This window comes from Pantherophis guttatus, chromosome 5 (assembly GCF_059756535.1).
Source record: "Pantherophis guttatus breed Tessera chromosome 5, ASM5975653v1, whole genome shotgun sequence".
In the NCBI taxonomy this organism is placed as follows: Eukaryota; Metazoa; Chordata; class Lepidosauria; order Squamata; family Colubridae; genus Pantherophis; species Pantherophis guttatus.
The window spans coordinates 8416428-8437743 of NC_142067.1; the positions used below are offsets into that span (position 1 = coordinate 8416428).

Below are 21316 nucleotides of genomic sequence, written 5' to 3' on the forward strand. Positions count from 1 at the left end.
CGAAGGATGAATGCCTGCTCAAAGAAACTGACTTGGAGAAAGAGAAAAGCAGGGGACCACTCCACTCTCTTGCAAGTAATGTTCAGGGGGTGGCCAGGCTGGGGCTGTGCGGGGTGGGGGGAGGGAGGCGGGAGAAAGAGAGAGCATCTCTCCAGAGAGTTGTTACCAGAGGATGGTGCGTTGATTGCATTGGGAGGTGTCTAGCCAAGTTTAGCTGACCCGTCTTTAAAATGAAGCGAGAGAATAGCATTTGGATGGGAAAGCTACCTGAAAAAGGCTAGGATCAGGGAGCAAGGGACTTCTGAACAATTGGCCCGAAAGATAGTCTTCAACAAAGCAAGCTCAGTTCAAGAAACTCTTTGCTCTTTCTTTTTTTTCTAAGAATTCACAGCAGGTTACTTTAGAGGATAGATAGATAGATAGATAGATAGATAGATAGATAGATAGATAGATAGATATAGAGATGATTTATAGATGACAGATATAGATGATAAATAAATGATAGCTAGATAACTAGATAGATAATAAATAGATGATGATGATAGATAGATAGATAGATAGATAGATAGATAGATAGATAGATAGATAGATATGATTTATAGATGACAGATATAGATGATAAATAAATGATAGTTAAATAACTAGATAGATGATAGATAACTAGATAGATAGATAGATAGATAGATGACAGAGGTGATTTATAGATGACAGATATAGATGATAAATAAATGATAGCTAGATAACTAGATAGATGATAGATAATGATAGATAGATAGATGATAGATAGATAGATAGATAGATAGATAGATAGATAGATAGATAGATAGATAGATATGATTTATAGATGACAGATATAGGTGATAAATAAATGATAGTTAAATAACTAGATAAAGGATAGATAACTAGATGATAATGATAGCTAGATAGATAGACAGACAGACAGACAGACAGACAGACAGACAGACAGATAGAGATAGATAGAGGTGATATAGATGACAGATATAGATGATAAATAAATGATAGCTAGATAGATGATAGATTATTATTATTATTTATTTATTAGTCATATTTCTATGCCGTCCACTCTCCCAGGACTCTGGGTGGCTTACACCAAAGACAGTATACTAAATAGCACATAGATAGATGATAATGATAGCTAACTAGCTGGATGGATGGATGGATGGATGGATAGATAGATAGATAGATAGATAGATGATAGATAGATAGATAGATAGATAGATAGATAGATAGATAGATAGATAGATAGATAGATAGATAGGCAAGCAGGCAGGCAGGCAGGCAGGCAGGCAGGCAGGCAGGCAGGCAGGCAGACAGACAGACAGACAGACAGATAGATAGATAGATAGATAGATAGATAGATAGAGACAGAGAGAAACAGAGAGACAGAAATGGATGATAGGTAAACTGATTAGTCTTACAACCATATAAAATATAACACAAAAATAAAATACAAGATCTAGTTTCAGGGTAGAGTAGATAAATACAGTAATAAAATACAAGTTACTTGGAGATCTCCTTCTTAATTGTATCTCTACAAGGAAGGCTGGCTTGAGAGAGAAGGATTTGGCCTAATGCTCCCAGCCTCCAGGGTGAGATGGTGTCTGGGACCCAGGTCTGTGCACCCCAAGATCTACCTATAGCACGTAAGGGATGCCTGAAGCCATTCTGAAACGTTTCCAGTTAAGATCCATCGGTACAATTCCACTAAATACAGGTCATATGAAATAGGAAACTATTAGTGAATTTGCTCATCAGCTCCTGATCTTGTTTTTAAAAATGGAAAAATAAGGAGAAATGATTTTTTTTTTAATTTGGTCCCCCAAAGTAGGCATTTGTAAGGAACAAAAATAATCAGGAAGGCTCATTCTCCAGGAGCTCGTGAAGCAGAGTTGCTAAAAGACCAGGAGATCCACCTGTTCCTTGATCTAGAACAGTGTTTCTCAACCTTGGAAGCTTGAAGATGGGTGGACTTTAACTCCCAGAATCCCCCAGCCAGCGCTGCTGGCTGGGGGATTCTGGGAGTTGAAGTCCACCCATCTTCAAGCTTCCAAGGTTGAGAAACACTGATCTAGAAGCTCACCTGTTTCAGAAGTATCCTTCTGCTTATCCTCATCTCCAGCATCTTGGCATCGTTTGTGATGAGATGCTATTAATGGACTAACCTACAAGGGATAGCATCTCTTACTCAAGACCATTTGTAGTACTCTGGACGAAGCAAGGAAAACTTTACATAATACTGAGGGAGAAGGGATATGAACCTTCTTCCCAGAGTTATCTGCAGTAAAAATGGGGCAGGTAATGGTAAGCCCCACCTGCTGGGATGTGAGGCTTGGAGGCCACTGCACATGCTCAGGTGCTACGAAAGCACCGTTTGTTCCTTACTTGCTTGCAAAAAAAGACAAAAAACAAAAACAAAAACAGGCCGGCCAGACCATCGCCAATTATTACTGCAACCTGTTTTCTGACTGCAAGGATAATTAAAGCATTATTTTGGGGTACATATCCTCTGGTTACTAAATGTCTATGGAGATTTTCACTCATCCATGTCATGGATGTCTCAAAGGTGCTTTTTCAAGAGGCAACTGGGCTTTTTGGTTTTTCTTTGAAGACCTTTCGCTTCTCATTCAAGAAGCTTCTTCAGTCTCCCACTTCCTCCTCCTCCTCCTCCTCCTCCTCTTCTTCTCCTTCTTCTTCCCCTCCTCCTCCTTCTCTTCTTCTTCTTCCCATCCTCCTCCTCCTCCTCTTCTCCTCCTCTTCCCCCCTCCCCCTCTCCTCCTCCTCTCCTCCCCCTCTTCTTCTTCTTCTTCTTCTTCTTCTTCTTCTTCTTCTTCTTCTTCTTCTTCTTCTTCTTCTTCTTTTTCTTCTTCTTCTTCTTCTTCTTCTCCTTCTCCTTCTTCTTCCCCTCCTCCTCCTCTTCTTCTTCCCATCCTCCTCCTCCTCCTCTCCTCCTCCTCCTCCCCTCCCCCTCTTCTTCTTCTTCTTCTTCTTCTTCTTCTTCTTCTTCTTCTTCTTCTTCTTCTTCTTCTTCTTCTTCTCCTTCTCCTTCTCCTTCTCCTTCTCCTCCTCCTCCTCCTCCTCCTCTTCCTCCTCCTTCTCCCCAAGAAGCTGAAGAAGCTTCTTGGATGAGAAACAAAATGTCTTCAAAGAAAAATCAGAAACTCCATTTGCCTCTTCAAAAAGCACCTTTGGGACTCTGGTTACTAAGTGTAATTTACACCCCATATATATATATAAAAGAACTATCAGAAATTAACTCACCCAAAAAAAAGACATTTAAAGCGACTATAAATGTGCATGAAATAATATCATATTTTGGGCTGTTATAATAGTTATGTCTTTTGCATAAGCAGTCTTCTTAAAAAATAAATAAATACTGGTTCTCCTTGACTTACAACAGTTCATTTAGTGACCATTCAAAGTTACAACAGCACTGAAGAAAGTGACTTTCCACCGGTTTTCACAGTTATGACCGTTGCAGCCCCCCTATGGTCAAATGACCAAAATTCAGATACTTGGCAACTGACTCATATTTATGACGGTTGCAGTATCTTGGGGTCGTGTGATCCCCTTTTGCATCCTTCCGACAAGCAAAGTCAACGGGGAAGCCAGATTCACTTAACAACCACGTCGCTAACTTAACAGCTATAGCGACTCACTTAACAACTGTGGCAAGAAAGGCCGTAAAATGGAGCACAACTCACTTAACAATTGTCTCACTTAGCAACATACATTTTGGGCTCCTTTATTGTTGTAAGTCTATGACTGCTTGCAATGAGTGACACAACCTGGAAATTAAGTAGGAAGAAGTTCCATTAAATAGGTGTTACTTCCTTTTAAGGAAACATGCAGGGGATTGTGGTAGTTAATCTTCATAACAACGAAGAAACTTGGAAAACCATTAAATGGGTCTTGGTGAATCAAAGCAATAATCTGCTCTAATCCAAGATGCTTACAGAAAGCCAAAAATGTATGTTAGTTTCCTACGATGGAACCCATCGCTGTATTTCATCTATCTTGGTCATTTTCTAAATTCCACAAAGAAGAGGGAGTCAAGCTATTCTCCAAAGCACCTGAAGGCAGGAGAAGAAGCAATGGATGGAAACTAATCAAGGAGAGAAGCAACTTAGAACTGAGGAGAAATTTCCTGACAGTTAGAACAATTAATCAGTGGAACGACTTGCCACCAGAAGTTGTGAATGTTCCAACACTGGAAGATTTTAAGAAGAGGTTGGATAACCATTTGTCTGAAGTGGTGTAGCGTTTCCTGCCTAAGCAGGGGGTTGGACTAGAAGACCTCCAAGGTCCCTTCCACCTCTGCTATTCTAAATGATGTAATGTCTAGAATGTAAATATTTTTTTTTTCTAAAAAAAAGGAAGACTACTGATTCCTTGGCAGGAGAAAAGTGGAAACCAAGGCTACAACATTTTGTTACTCTTTGAAGACTGAACTCAATCAGTTTTGCAGTTTTCAACACCTCTGGCCTCATCTCACAACATCAAAATGAATGTTGCAAGCTCCATCTCCAAAAGCAATCTCAAGAAAGACTTCTACAGCTCCTCACATCCCAACTTGATTTAGTAATAATATGGAGGACAAACACTCTCAGATTAAGCAGCTACTATAGAAACAGGGACGCGGTGGTTCAGTGGCTAAGGCATAGAGCTTGTCGATCGAAAGGTCGGCAGTTCAGCGGTTCGAATCCCTAGTGCTGCGTAACGGGGTGAGCTCCCGTTACTTGTCTCAGCTTCTGCCAACCTAGCAGTTCGAAAGCACGTAAAAATGCAAGTAGAAAAATAGGGACCATCTTTGGTGGGAAGGTAACAGCGTTCCATGCGCCTTTGGCATTGAGTCATGCTGGCCACATGACCACGGAGACGTCTTCGGACAGCGCTGGCTCTTTGGCTTTGAAACAGAGATGAGCATTGCCCCCTAGAGTTGGGAACGACTAGCACATATGTGCGAGGGGAACCTTTACCTTACAGAAATTCTAGCCAGTTTTTTTTTAATCTGGAGTCCTCAGTGCTCTCTGATTCTGTTGCTTGCCTGCAGACGTTTCATTACCCAAATGGGTAACGTCATCAGTGAAGTCAACAACCAGATTTAGAGAACAACAAGGACTCCACAGTTCAAACCTGAGCTAGATATACAGTACAGGTAGTCCTGGAGTTACCACCACAATTGAGCCCAAAATTGATACTGCTAAGTGACACATTTGTTAAGTGAGTTCCCTGAGCGCCTGTTTATGGCCTTTCTGGCCGATGTTGTTAAGTGAATCACTTGCAGTTAGGTTAGTTAGTGAATCTGGCTTCCCCCTCTGAATTTTGATCACGTGACCCTGGGGATCCTGCAATGGTCGTTTAGTGTTAAAAAAAGGTTGTAAGTCCCCTTTTCTCCGGCACCTTTGTAACTTTGAACGGTCACTAAATGAACTGTTGTAAGTTGAGGACTACCTGTATTCTCTTCGATAGGCACTTTTTCATATGCCCAGCAGGTGGCACTCCGGACCTTTGTAGCCTCTGATTTATGAAATTCAGACAAGGTTAGGAGGAGAGTATTCACAATTCTTGATCCCTACCAATTATAGTTGACAGGCATCTAGACCACTGTTACTATTATTCTTTTTAATAGTGGCAACATTATTTATTATTGCATATGTAGGAAGTTAGCACCCACCCCTCTCCTAGAAGAATGAAATAGCCTAGGAAATATTAAAAAGGCAGAATATTATATTTCCCTGGGTTAGAAATGGAGAAACACGTTTTTTTAAAGGCAGGAAGCAGACTCACTCTTAATAGCCCTCATCCTCCTCAATAGCCCACAGCAGATGCCAGCACTTAAGAGATAAAGAGATGGCTAAGTCTATTCATAAGCAAATGCCCTCACCAAAGATCCAACAAATGTAGGATTAGCCCTCAGCCATAATAGAAATTGCCCAAAGCCCCTTCATTGAATCACCCAGCACAGTTCAACCAAGCTTGACTCAGAAAACCTACAAGGTTAGCTATGATCAGAGGTGGTATTCAGCCGGTTCGGACTGGTTCACCCGAACCGGTAGCGGAAATCACAGTTTTTAAGGCACTTTTTTAGGCGCATGCATGCGTGTATGCCACATGCACATGAGTAAAGCACATGCATGGAAGGCCGTGCACATGCGTGGACCCGGACTTTCTCCCCACTTGGAACTGAACCCAGATGGACATTTCTTCCAACCAGGAGTGAAATCCAGCAGGTTCTGACAGGTTCTGGAGAACCGGTAGCAGAAATTCTACCGGAATCAGCAAATACCACCTCTGGCTGGCGCCAGAGTGGGGTGGGAATGGGGATTTTGCAATATCCTTCCCCCAGGAGTGGGGAGGGAATGGGGATTTTGTAGTATCCTTCCCCTGGAGTGGGGCGGGAATGGAGATTTTGCAGTATCCTTCCCCTGTCATGCCCACCAAGCCACACCACGCCCACCAAGCCATAACCACAGAACTGGTAGTAAAAAAAATTGGATTTCACCACTGCTTCCAACACATATATTACCTACCCCTGTCCCAAAAGATTGAAAATGCTGTACAACAGGTACCAACTAAGGGAATATGAATGCAAAGAACACAGTGGTGGGTTGCTCCCGGTTCGCACCAGTTCGCAAGAACCGGTAGTAAAAATTTGTAGTAGTTCCGAGAACCAGTAATAACATTGGCTGGCCACGCCCCTGAACCGGTCCCCGGCCCGGTCGCCGCTCACTTACCCCGCCCACCTCATCAGAGGCTTTTTTTTTTTTTTTTACTTTTAAAAGCATTTTTTCTACAACCTCTTCAGCCGAAAAAATGCTTTTAAAAGTAAAAAAAAAAGCCTCTGATGATCCCGCGGATCAGCTGGGATCGTCAAGAGGTTTTTCAAAGCATTTTTTCTACAACCTCTTCAGCCGAAGAGGTGGTAAAAAAAAAATGCTTTGAAAAGCCTCTGACGATCCCAGCTGAGTTGCCTGATCAGCAGAGGCTTTTCAAAGCATTTTTTTTCTGCAACCTCTTAAGGTTGTAGAAAAAATGCTTTTAAAAGTAAAAAAAAAAAAGCCTCTGATGATCCCGCGGATCAGCTGGGATCGTCAGAGGTTTTTCAAAGCATTTTTTCTACAACCTCTTCAGCCGAAGAGGTGGTTAAAAAAAAATGCTTTGAAAAGCCTCTGACGATCCCAGCTGAGTTGCCTGATCAGCAGAGGCTTTTCAAAGCATTTTTTTTCTGCAACCTCTTAAGGTTGTAGAAAAAATGCTTTTAAAAGTAAAAAAAAAAAAGCCTCTGATGATCCCGCGGATCAGCTGGGATCGTCAGAGGTTTTTCAAAGCATTTTTTCTACAACCTCTTCAGCCGAAGAGGTGGTTAAAAAAAAATGCTTTGAAAAGCCTCTGACGATCCCAGCTGAGTTGCCTGATCAGCAGAGGCTTTTCAAAGCATTTTTTTTTTGCAACCTCTTAAGGTTGTAGAAAAAATGCTTTTAAAAGTAAAAAAAAAAAAAAAAAAAAAAAAGTTGGCCACGCCCACCCAATCACATTACCTCCCCCTGCCAAGCCATGCCCACAAAATAAGCCACACCCACAGAACCGGTAGTAAAAAAATTTAGAACCCACCCCTGAAAGAACATCACAATTAAGCCTCCTCAGAAAGAAAAGATAAAACTCTACCTAAACCATTTATAAACAGCTTCCAGCTCTTCATACTTCTTTAGAAACCGCTAAACAGCTTCTAGCTATTTGTACATCCTTAGAAAGATTACACAGGTAGTCCTTGATTTACAACAGTTCGTTTAGCGACCGTTCGATGTTCCCACGGCACTGAAAAAAGTGGCTTATAACTTGTTTTTTGCCGCATCCCCATGGTCACGTGATTAAAAATTCAGACAGCTTGGCAGTTGAATCAAATTTATGATGGTTGCAGTGTCCCGGACGTGAGACATTTGTGAAATGAGCTTTGCTCCACTTTTACGACCTTTCCTGCCACAGTTGTTCACTTCAGTGGTTATGTTAGTCACACGGTTGTTAAGTGAATCCGGCTTCCCCATTGACTTTGCTTGTCGGACGGTCGCAAAAGGGGATTGCGTGAGCTCCCTCGGGACACGGCAACTGGTGGTCGTAAGTATGAACCAGTTACACAAGCATCTGAATTTTGATCACATGATCATGGGGATGTTGCAACGGTCGTCAGTGTGCAAAACGGCCCTGAGCCACTTTTTTCAGTGCCATTGTAACTTTGAATGGTCACTAAATAAACTATTGTAAGGGGAGGGCTCTCGGTATCTATTCCTAATTATTAAGCTATTTAATGGGAGAAATTCTCTTGAAAGTCAACTAATGCCATCTCTCTCTCTCTCTCTCTTTCTCTCCTCCTCCTCCTAAGATGTATTAGTGTAAATTTAGAAGAAGAAAAAACACGTAGTATGGTTTCCATGACAATCCATTCCATAGTTACAAGCAACCAGCCGCTCTTATTTAATGCAAACAAATATAAATCACCTAGGGTTACCTTAAATGTGGGGACATCTGGCATTGACATGATATAATGATGAACCCCTTTCTCGTGGGGTCAACACCTCTTAAAGGACTAGATAGATAAGACAGACAGCAGTCAGATCTCATATCAGGCACTTCTCCGATATTCTCCCATAAGTGATGGGATTCAGCCGGTTCAGGCAAACTGGTTGGTAAATTGCTAGCTGGCCCCTCCCATCCTCTCCCTGCCCCTCCCCTTCAAGGAGTCCCCATGTGCCTCATTTTGGCTCCCAGGTAAGTGCAGGGAGGCCTACGAGGCCCAAAATGGGGCGTGGGGCAGTGGTGAGTTGCCCCCGGTTCAGACCGGTTCACAAGAACCGGTAGTAAAACTGGCGGGAGACTCCGCCCACCGACCCAGATGTCATCGTAGGTGATCTGTGCATGCGCAGAAGCGCGCGCGCATGAAGCAAGTACGCATGTGCGCTCCCGATGCGAACCAGTAGTAAAGGTAAGTAGAACCCACCCTGGCAGAGGGGTGTGGTGCACCCACCCACACAGCCAGCTTTTGCTCCCAGGAGGCTGCAGGGAGGTCTACTAGGCCCAAAATGGAGCGGGGGGGAGGTACCCCCCTCGCGGCCCGTTATTGCTCCCAGGGGGGTGCAGGAGGCCGAATGCTGCCTGTCACACACCCCTGGCCACGCCCACCATGGCCACGCCCACCCAGCCAGTCATTAGGGCAGAGAACCAGTTGTTAAATTATTTGAATCCCACCACTGTCTCCCATGCAATAGCATCAGCCACATAAAATCGGCTTCATTCTTCGTTTAAAAACGTACAGAGGATGTCAAGCTTGTGAAATCGTCCAGATAAGACGCACAAAAAGAAGTATTAAGTTCTATCTTTATTGCACGCTTACAATGACAGAACCTCGCAAGTCAGAACAAAACATCTCTCTCCTTTCACCTTTACCGATCAATACAGGTAACCGTGAATTTACAACCACAGTTGTGCCCAAAATTTCCGTGGCTAAGCAAGACATTTGCTAAGTGAGGTTTAGCCCATTTTTGCATGTCTTGCCACAGTTGTTAAGACTGTGTGTTCTAGTCAAACCTTAGGCATGAAAGTGGCTGAAGGATTCTGGGCCAATCATCCAGAAGAGAGAGGAGAGCAGTGGAAATCCGTGGGCCGATCCTCAGGAAGGAAGAGCCATTGCTGCTAGCAAAGCCCCACCCTAGCTCACCACAACAGGTATAATCAAATTTAGTGACCCCTCACCCTCTATAAATTTACAAAGATTTGTCTTTTTAACCCATATCCCATCTCTTACTTTATCATGATTTTAGAAACGGGACATTAGAGGGTACTAATGCTTTTAGGTAGAGGAAAGATCTACAAGCCTGTAAAATATTGCAAAACTTGGTAACAATTAAAATATAAAGGAGACTTTTGAATAACGGAATCGGAGAATAGAAGTCATGATATCAACAGTGTCAATTTTGATGTCCGCTTCTATGGACAGATTATGTTCAGAAGATTTTTTTTTTTTTAATTTGATTTATATGCCACCCTTCTCCGGAGACTCAGGGCGGCTTACAATGCGTTAAGCAATAGCTTTCATACTTTTGTATATTTATACAAAGTCATCTTATTGCTGTTAGTTGCTATGTTAGTGAAGAAACGACTGATGTAGAACAATGTAATCTGAGAAGGCAGAGATGGTATTGAAAGTGGATTTATAACTGACAGGTCAAGACAATGTCTTAGAAAAGGATGTTTCACTGGATCTACAAAAGAAACTAATTGAGGTTTTAAAATTTAAAAGGGAAATAGAAATGACAAACCAGAGAGTGACCTGGGTATTTTTTTTTCCTATTGTATTTACAAAAGAGGCTTGTTAAAACCTTGAAGAACTCTGTGTGATGGGACAAAGAAGAAATGAAGAGAATCCTACAAGAATATTTGAATGAATTAAAGATTAGGACAATGAGAAGCAACAGAAAGGAATTTAAAGTTGGTTTATTTGATCAAGGTTAAAACAAGGTATGTTATTACTTCTGGGAACTTTTATGGAGTTTTCTGATGATATCGGGACTGAAAAAATTATATATCACCACAGAACCTTTCTAAGCTTTTCACTTCCATCTTTCCGAGTTGATACCTTGATGGGAGAATGTTGAAATACCATTGTTGCATACCAATCTCAGCCCTTAGAATAGGGGTCTCAACCATGCCAGCTGAGGAATTCTGGGAGTTGAAGTCCACAAGTCTTAAAGTTGCACAAGTTTGCAATCCACAAGTTTGGGGGCCATCACCTTAAAGGAATTCTGGGAGTTGAAGTTCACAAGTTTGGAGGCCCTTGCCTTAGAGCAGGGGTGTCAAACTCACTGTCAATTTGCAAAGCTTTCAAGTTGCCATGAGCAGGAGGGAGGGAGAACTGAAGTGAATTCCATACATTTTTTTCTGACCACAATCAGAAGGAGGGTGTTAGGTTTCACAGCCAGCCAAAGTGGGTAATTGGAGAATGTGATTTATGACATGGCCAGAGAGGAGGGGAGAGACAGGGTCATAGGGGAACGTAAATCTACGTGGGATCAGCCCTAACTGCATCCCAGTATTGCCGGAATGTTGCTCCTAATAAATGACTATATTTCCTTTGAAGTTTGGATCATGGCTCATGAATTAATTAGGGCATCTTTCGGAAACTTGACACTCACATCATCACGGCGGCATCATGTGACATACCGGGACTTTTCCCCCCTTCATTAAACCCCATGGGCGTGGCCAATTTGTGATGCATCAGGCCCACGGGCCAGGAGTTTGACAGCCCTGCCTTAGAGAAATGGCTCCCAACCAACATCACTAATACTGAACCACTATGGGAACTGTAGTTCACTAGCCTATGGAAGCCAACCGTCTAAGGGTCAAACTACACATTACATTATTTATGTAGCACGCAACTTAATTTTTTTATTTACACTACGGTAAACTTTCAAAATTGATCCAAATTCAACGCGATACAAATTCATGACATATGTATGAAAAAAGTGGAATTAAATTATGATCAAACACATCATAGCTTAGACCAGGGGTCCCCAAACTTGGCAGCTTTAAGACTTGTGGACTTCACAAGTCTGTGAGTTGAAATCCACAAGTCTTAAAGCTCTGGCTTAGACAGTTAGATGAACTCATCCTATCCGGATTGAAGAAAGTTAGCACCCACCCCTCTCCTAGAAGAATGAAATATTCTAGGAAATATTAAAAGGCAGAATATTATATTTCCCTGGATGAGAAAAGGAGAAACATGCATTTAAAGACAAAGCAGCTCCCTGCAGCTTCCTGTCGCCAGCAGATATTTGGTGCCCATTGAGGACCCAGGCCAGCCTATCTACAAAACAAAAGATCTCAGCTCCAGGCTGATGGGATTAAGACATGACCCTCAGGACATAATAGGATTAGCCCTCTACCCATCTAGCAACAGAATTCACCGCATGGCACCTGGGGATATTACATCAGCCCAAGGTTCAACCAATCTTAATTCAGACCAACATGTCTCCACGTGGGAGTCTGCAACCAATAGGATACATGCCCTTGCCACAGGAACAGGAAGCTCAAGGTCAAAGCCCAAGGGAGGGTATAAAAAACACTCACTCTCCACTCCATGTGATCAGCTACCCAGGACTTCAAACCCTTGGTGGTCCTGTTCACCATTAAACCATCTTTCCAAGCAGCCTCCATGTTTCCTTGTGTCTTTCTCCTCACTTGGAACTGAACCCAGATGGACATTTCTACCAACGGGATCAAACACAATCTTGCGTATTTCTATACGGACATAGTTCCCCAAAGCGCTAGCCGTTCAAGTGATAAATTGCTTTCTCTGACACGTACCCCAGGAGTTTGCTAACCAATACATTTCTGCAAATTGGCAAAACATAAGTAAATAAATAAATAACAAAGGAACCGTCCGACAACGGAGCTGAGTTTTGTGGCATTTGGCAAAGGCTATAATTGGAAGGATGCATTTTCTAGTTTGTAAGAAAAAAAATCAAGGAGTTGCTGAAACTGCAATCTGACTCAGCATTCTCCTGTGGTCTTTCTTTCTCTTTCTTTCTTTCTTTCTTTCTTTCTTTCTTTCTTTCTTTCTTTCTTTCTTTCTTTCTTTCCTTTCTTTCTTTCTTTCTTTCTTTCTTTCTTTCTTTCTTTCTTTCTTTCTTTCCTTCCTTCCTTCCTTCCTTCCTTCCTTCCTTCCTTCCTTCTTTCTTTCTTTCTTTCTTTTTTGTCTTTACTTGAGGAGAAAAAACTATCCCTAAAATATTGGGTCCTGCTTGATAGTTGCAACCCGGTGTGTGGACTTCAACTCCCAGAATTCTACAACGGACATGACTATCGCTAAGGGTTCTGGGAGTTGAAATCCACACATTTAGAGGGAAAACACTGGGCGATGAGTGAACTCAGTCATATATTTTAAAAAAATGGTTAAAATAACCATGTATGAACCAGGCCAGTAAGAAGATAGCGGAAATCTGGCCTTCTTAATTTAAGCCCTTAAGTGTTGTTAGTTGTGAAGTTGTGTCCGACCCATCGCGACCCCATGGACAACGTTCCTCCAGGCCTTCCTGTCCTCTACCGTCCTCTGGGCAGTAAAAGTGCTACACTCAATTTGCCAGCGAGTTTGGAAAACTCAACAGTGGCCACAGGATTGGAAAAGGTCAGTTTATATTCCAATTCCAAAGAAAGGCAATGTCAAAGAATGTTCAAACTATTGCGCCATTGCACTCATATCACATGCTAGTAAAGTTATGCTCAAAATCCTATAAGCTAGGCTCCAGCAGTATGTGGATCGAGAAGTACCAGAAATAGAGGCAGGATTTTGAAGAGGCAGAGGAACTAGAGATCAAATTGCCAACATATGCTGGATCATGGAGAAAGCTAGGGAGTTCCAGAAAAACATCTACTTCTGCTTTATTGACTATGCTAAAGCCATTGATTGTGTGGATCACAACAAATTGTGGCAAGTTCTTAAAGAGATGGGAGTACCAGACCCTTAAGTGTAGAGATACTTAAAACTCTGTTTAGGAAATGCATTTAGAATAGAATAGAATAACAGAATTGGAAGGGACCTTGGAGGTCTTCTAGTCCAACCCCCTGCTTAGGCAGGAAACCCTCCACCACTTCAGACAAATGGTTATCCAACATCTTCTTAAAAACTTCCAGTGTTAGAGCATTCACAACTTCCGGAGGCAAGTTCTTCCACTGAATCATCGTTCTCACTGTCTGGAAATTTCTCCTTAGTTCTAAGTTGCTTCTCTTGATTAGTTTCCACCCGTTACTTCTTGTCCTGCCCTCAGGTGCTTTGGAAAATAGTTTGGCTCCCTCTTCTTTGTGGCAGTCCCTGAGATATTGGAAGGATGCTATCATGTCTCCCCTAGTCCTTCTTTTCATTAAACTAGTGTCAGGTTTCGATATCATCTCAAATAAATTGCACTCCCAAACAATTAATCTTTGCTGAAATATTCCATTTATTGAGTACGACAGATCTGGCCCCGACTTTGTCGTAGCCGATACTAACCCTCTGACCCCCAAACCCTTTCCTTTCCGTTCCCCAATTCTCATCTCCTCATTGGCCATCTTCCAAGTCAGTCTCCCCAGCTTCTGACCTCAACCCACAGGAATGTCCCCTCCCCCATCCCATCTCCTAGGGGATATTATCTACAGAGAAAATAAGTAGTTGAAAAGTCAAGCCTTGTCTCCTCCTTTTTATGGCAGCATAACAACGACAGCTACTGACTGGATCTCCAAACTCGACATTAAACTTTGAAATGTTATTTCTGTTTTCCTTTTAGGTTTTCTTACTGTTTTTTTTTATTGTTTTAATTGTTTTTAACCTGTAAAAATGAAGTGTTTTAATACTGTGTGTGACCAACCATACGCTAAATAAATAAATATGGCAGCATCAGAATGCTGAGAATTAGTTTGTAACTCTTTAAAATGATATCCCAACCTCATTGTTGTAACTTTGAATGGTCACTAAATGAACTGTCGTAAGTCAAGAACTACTGTGCTTTTTGCAAATTCTTGTTTGGCAGGCTGTATGAAATTCAGTCACTTGTGATCATAGTCACCAAACTATGATACCAAATATCACTTTGAGGACAGTATGAACAAAGGCTGTGTTGATTTAGTACCAGCGATGTGTGCCCAGGAATAAATCCACCGAGCTTAATTAGAACTTCAATTGGTTAGGATTGTAGCCTTAAACAGCCTGGTGATGTTTATTCAGGATTAACCCTAAAAGCGCACAAGAGAATTCATTTTCACATACTGTATTTTTCGGATGATAAGACACACTTTTTTGTCTCCCAAAAGGGGGCGAAAATTTCTGTGCGTCTTATAGACCAAATATTGCCGAAGCCCCCCACACCCGCCAGCCATCTTTTTTGGCCTCCACACACCCTGTTTTGGGGCCTTTTTCAGGCCTTTTTTGGCCCATTTTTGAGGCTTTTTTCAGCCTGGTTTTTCGGCTTTTTTGGCCCATTTTGAGGGTTTTTTTAGCTTGTTTTTTCAGAAAAAATGGGCCAAAAAAGCCTCAAAAATGGGCTGAAAAAAGCCTCGAAAAACAGGCCGAAAAAAGCTTTGAAAACGGCCCCCAAAAACCCTCGAAAATGGACCTAAAAACCCTTAAAAACAGGCTGAAAAAAGCCCCAAAAATGGGCTGCAAAAAGCCTCAAAAATGCTGCCAAAAGCCTCAAAAACGGGCCACAAAAAGCCCCCCAAAAATGGGCTGAAAAAAGCCTCATAAACAGGCCGAAAAAAAGACTGGAAAAGGCCCCAAAAAAGGTAGGCCAAAAACTTTTTTTGTTGTTGTTTTCCTCTTCTAAATTTAGGTGCGTCTTATAGTTCGAAAAATACGGTAAGTTGCTTTGCAGAATTCTGTGCTCTCCTCAGAATTTTCTCAATAGTGAACTCCATCAATAAACACAGAAGAAAATTGAAATTTGCTCCTCAGAAGGTCACAAAAGGCAATCAATCACATGACCCCAGGAGGTTGCTACCGTCATAAATATGAGTCCATTGCCGGGTATCTAAATTTTGATCATGTGACCACAGGGATGGTACAACGGTTGTTAAGTATGAACAACCGTCTTAAGTCACTTTTTTCAGTGCTGTTGTAACTTTGAACAGTCACTAAATGTTGTAAGTCAAGGACTAGCTGTACTTTTGCTTAGATCCTTATCTGGTTTGGCTTTTTTAATAAAAACGAATGATCTGAATGATGAAACTTTGTGCTAAACATGTTAGTTTATTTAAAATTACGAAAACAATTGAATCAAGTTAAATATGAACCAGCAGTGTGCAGTGGCAGTCAAAAAAGACAATGCAATCCTAAATTGCATTAACAGAGGGATACAATCAAGATCAAGTGAGGTAGTAATACCACTTTATAAAGCTTTAGTAAGAACACACCTAGAATATTGCATCCAGTTTTGGTCACCACACAATAAAAAAAGATGTTGAGACTCTAGAAAAAGTGCAGAGAAGAGCAAAAAAGATGATTCGGAGACTGGAGACTAAAACATACGATGAATGGTTGCAGGAACTGGGCATGGCTAGTCTAGTGAAGAGAAGGACCAGGGGAGACATGATAGCAGTGCTCCAATATTTGAGGGGCTGCTACAGAGACGAGGGGGTCAAGCTATTTTCCAAAGCACCTGAAGGCCAGACAAGGAATAAAGGATGGAAACTAAACAAGGAGAAATTCAACCTGGAAATAAGGAGAAATTTTCTGACAGTGAGAGCAATCAACCCATGGAACAGAAGTTGCCTTCAGAAGTTGCGGGAACTTCATCACTGGAAGCTTTCAAGAAGAGACTGGACTGCCATCTGTCAGAAATAGTGTAAGGTCTCCTGCTTGGGTGGGGGGTTGGACTAGATGACCTACAAGGTCCCTTCCAGCTCTGTTAACCTGCCAGAAGACTCCCTCTCTCAACTAATAATAGCCGTGACTGATTACCTTCACATCCATTACCAATATTTATAGCTGGAAACCTTTCATCTCAATGGTTACATTTTTTTCACCTCCAGCTTGGCATCTCTAAGAGGTGACAAAGCATTATCTTAATTGCACACAAGCGAGATATTTAAAAAAAAAAAAAAAAAAAACTAGCGATGCGTGACCTGTCAATCCAGCGGCTCGAAGAGGTAGTTGAATAGACTCATTATAATTACGAAGTGGGTGCAGAAGGGTCTTAGCCGCTCAGCCGTTTGTGTAAAAGTCGATTGCTGTGAAAGTTGAAGCTAACGTGTGAATCCTTGCTGTTAGCCGTGGGGGTGAGATTGCAAATCGTTAAATTTGCAATAGTGGCGAACATTTATCGCTCGGGAGTTCGTTCTCCCGAGCTTTTATCAAGCTAGGTAACCTCATCAGCAGAATTTAAGGCAGAGGTCTTCAAACTTGACAGCTTTAAGACTTGTGGACTTCAACTCCCAGAATTCTCCAGCCAGCACAGCTGGCTGGAGAATTCTGGGAGTTGAAGTCCACAAGTCTTAAAGCTGTCAAGTTTGAAGACCTCTGATTTAAGGGATGCAAGCGTTCTTCTGTTTATAAGGGCTTCAGGTCTGTAGAGATTCTCAGTCATCCAAGTCATGGTTTCAAGGGGCAACTGGATTTCCTTGTTTTTGCTTTTGAAGATGCTTCACTTCTCACCCAAGAAGCTTCTTCAGCTCTGACAGGATAGCAGGGAATGGAAGGATTTATACCAGGGGTGAAATGCTACCAGTTCAGACGAACCGGTAGCGATGGCGGCGGGTGGTTCGGAGAACCGGTAGCGATGGTAGTGCGAGGCTCCGCCCACCTACCCAGTTGTCATTACTCCCTGGTTTTAACCAGGAAGTAACCTGTTTTTTACCCTCTGCGCATGCGCAGAGGGTCCACGGCACGTGCATTTCCGAACCAGTAAGGAAAGTAAGTAGATTTCACCCCTGATTTATACTCCTTGCAGACAGCTGGTCATTTGCATCCTTTTAGAGAGTCGTTGAGGCCACTTGGAGGTTTATCTGTGTCCTCAGGGTCCCCTGAGTGGTGCTCCTGGTTCCGTAGTCCTCGACTTACAACCGTTCATTTAGTGACCGTTCAAAGTTACAACAGGACTGAAAAAAGTGACTTATGACCGTTTTTCACACTTACGACCGTTGTGTGGTCACGTGTTCAAAATTCAGACGCTTGGCAATTGGTTCATATTTATAACGGTTGCATTGTCCTGGGGTCATGTGATCCCCTTTTGCGACCTTCTGACAAGGTCAGTGGTCAACCACCCCATTACTGGATAAACTACAACTTACTGAGTTTACATCCAGTTGTAAATAACTGTTTATAAGCCACGGTGGCCAAACTGACAAAAGAAATGTGGTTGAATCCAGCTGAGGCTATAGTTTAACTCAATACGACCAATCATATTGCTCTTGCCATATTGTTCTACCACCGGAAGTCAAGACATAAAGCAAGAATTTCTTTCACTTAAAACCAATTTTTCCTTTGCAGAGTAATTCTTCTTGTTGACCACTAGATGGCAGCTACTCTATGGCTATACCACCAGGAGTTGGAAATTATTAAAGTTGGCTCAACTAATAGAATTGTAAGTTTGTAAATAAATGGGAAGATTCCTGGACGGCACATCTGAAGCCCACTCTAGCAATAGAGAAGTGAAGACAATAAAAAAAAATATGTGGGGGTGGGAGGCACACTTTGAGAGAGACTAACTTTTTGTTATCAGCCCAGTGCCTCCTGATGTTCTTCTTTCTTTGAAGTCCGAAAGTTAGTCCCTTTCAAAGTGTGTCCCACACCAGGGGTGGGTTCTAAAATTTTTTATTACCGGTTCTGTGGGCGTGGCTTATTTTGTGGGCGTGGCTTGATGGTCATGTGACAATTCTTTAGGATTTAGCAGAGGTACTGGTCTACCAGGCTTTTAACTGCTTGCAGAGCTGTACCAGTCTACCCATTTATTTTTGAAGGCACTGGTCTACTCATTTGTTTTTGGAGGCACTGGTCTACCACCACACTGCCTTTAACACTGATCAGCTGTAGGGCGGCCCTTTGAAACCCCGCACAGTTTTTTTCCTTCTAGCCGATCAGCTGGGACTCAGGAAGCAGCAATAGATTGGGGGTGGGGGCCAAATAAAAGGTAAGAATAATGCAGGAGGGGCGGGAGCGCAGTACCGGTTCAGTGAGATCATATTATCACCGCTACCGGCTTGGTGGAACCGGGCGGAACCCACCACTGTGCCACACCCCGTATTTTATTTATTTATTTATTGGTTCGATTTATATGCCCCATATTTTGCTGCTATCCCTCTAGAAGCAGGGGTGTCAAACTCAAGAACCGCAGGGTGCTTAAATCTGGTGGGTGGGGCTGAACTGGAAGTAGCAAAGGACTGGCCCGCGGTGCCTCTGGCAGCCAATGCCCCCCCCCCCACCAGTATTGTGTTTTCGGCCTGGATGGCCCCCTGTGCCCCATTTTGGCCGGCAAAGTGCTGCAGGAGGCCGTCCATCCCGTCTCTCCCCCCCCCACCGTCCGACCGGCCTGTGGAGGAGAATTACAATGCTGATCCAGCCCTCGAAGAAATCCAGTTTGACACCCCTGCTCTAGAGGGAGAAACCAATATCAGGGTGATCAATCGTCACCTGAGCCAACCACACTGTAACCAGGAGTGTCAAAATGGCAGCCTGCGGGCTGAATGCATCACACACAGACCACGCCCATCCCAGCTTCGTAAATAGGGAAAATGTCATGAAACATCACATGACAGCATTGTGACGTCGCAAGTTTCACACCCATGCCGTAGACCATTGTTGATGCTATGCATAGTTTTATTTTTCAGACTGAGAATCTCCACAGGCATCTTAATAAATTGATAATTTTCCTGTTTTCAGAATCAGTCTTAAAGTAAAAGGTAAAGGTAAAGGTTCCCCTTGTACATATGTGCTACTCGTTCCCGACTCTAGGGGGCGGTGCTCATCTCCGTTACAAAGCCAAAGAGCCAGCGCTATCCGAAGACGTCTCCGTGGTCATGTGGCCGGCATGACTAAATGCCAAGGGCACACAGAAAGCTGTTACCTTCCCACCAAAGGTGGCCCCTATTTTTCTACTTGCATTTTTTACCTGCTTTCGAACTGCTAGGTTGGCAGAAGCTGGGACAAGTAACGGGAGCTCACCCCATTACGCGGCACTAGGGACTCGAACCGCTGAACTGCTGACCTTTCGATCGACAAGCTCAGCGTCTTAGCCACCGCTCAGTCTTAAAGTATAGTGGTTAATTTAATCCACCATAGACTCTAAGATTCTTTCCATCCCTCTATGCTAATGTGAAATCTGATTATTAGTCTATGCACAACACTGACAGTTCAATCCAATTACTGAGGTTACCTCAGATACTGTAGCTATCAGAAGCACTAAACTGATCTTCCTTTCAAAGCTTCCTTTCGAAGCATTTTATTTTTAGGGGGGGAAAAACCCGCAGCTTTGATACAAAGAACTTTTCAAAGTTAAAACCAGATAAAACCAGAGAAGAAAACTGTCATATTCTTTCTTGGCCGGTTTGCTAATTAGTCAGTATTCAAACCACTGTTTGCTCACTTGGCTTGCAATGTTCAGATCTTTTTTTTTTCTCCCTCAGAAATTCACGTTTCCTTTTACTTGGGACTTTCATCAAAATTATTCAAGTAACATTGGAATGGAATGGAATGGAATGGAATGGAATGGAATGGAATGGAATGGAATGGAACGGAACAGAACAGAACAGAACAGAACAGAACAGAACAGAACAGAATAGAATAGAATAGAATAGAATAACAGAGTTGGAAGGAACCTTGGAGGTCTTCTAATCCAACCCCCTGCTTAGGCAGGTGTTCTGTCCCCGCACCCCCACAGATGGCCCGGAGTTACTAAGCCACACAACAAAACTCTTTGAAGATAAAGCTGGCAGCAACCCAGTGGCTAGCTGCCAATTCAGACTTTACTCACACAAAATAAAGATTAGACTGCAAGCATTCCTATAAAACAGGCAGAGTGTCAACAATACAAGGATTAGTCCAAATGCAGTCCGATAAAGCAGGCAAAGTCCAGTAACGCAGAGATCATGGAGTATTTCCAGTTTTTGCTCGTCACAAACTGAACTGGCCATCACACCCACATTTATACCCTGTGGGGTGTGGTCCAGTGACTCAGCTAATCTCTGGCACACCTTCCCCTCTGCTGTGCACGCTTCTCCCTGTGCCGCTGTCGAGGGTCCAGCCAGCACTTATCTTCCTCGTCACTGTCCACCTGTGGCTGCGGGGACGTGCTTGGCTCTGAGCCTATCGTTTGGCCTTCGGTGTCCTCCGGAGGCATTGCCAGAGAGGAGGGTCCTGGAGAGGGAGGCCTTGCCAACTCCTCTCCCTCACTCTCAGAGTCTGCATCTGTCGATAGCCCAGGCTCAGGCAACGGAGCCACAACAGCAGGAAACCTTATACCATTTCAGACAAATGGTTATCCAACATCTTCTTAAAAACTTCCAGTGTTGGAGCATTCACAACTTCTGGAGGCAAGTTGTTCCACTGATTAATTGTTGTATCTCTCAGGAAATATCTCCTTAGTTCTAAGTTGCTTCTCTCCTTGATTAGTTTCCACCCATTGCTTCTTGTCCTGCCTTCAGGTGCTTTGGAGAATAGCTTGACTCCCTCTTCTTTGTGGAAGCCCCTGAGATATTGGAAGACTGCTATCATGTCACCCCTAGTCCTTCTTTTCATTAAACTAGACATACCCAGTTCCTGCAACCGTTCTTCATATGTTTTAGC

The 21316-nt window shown here is 42.8% G+C and overlaps 1 protein-coding gene across 18 annotated transcripts in view; it reads right to left on the reverse strand.

Moving 5' to 3' along the window:
- Positions 1-21316, reverse strand: part of DLG2 (discs large MAGUK scaffold protein 2) — a 1136581-nt gene that overhangs the window by 646829 nt on the left and 468436 nt on the right. The gene's annotated exons all lie outside the window — the stretch shown is intronic.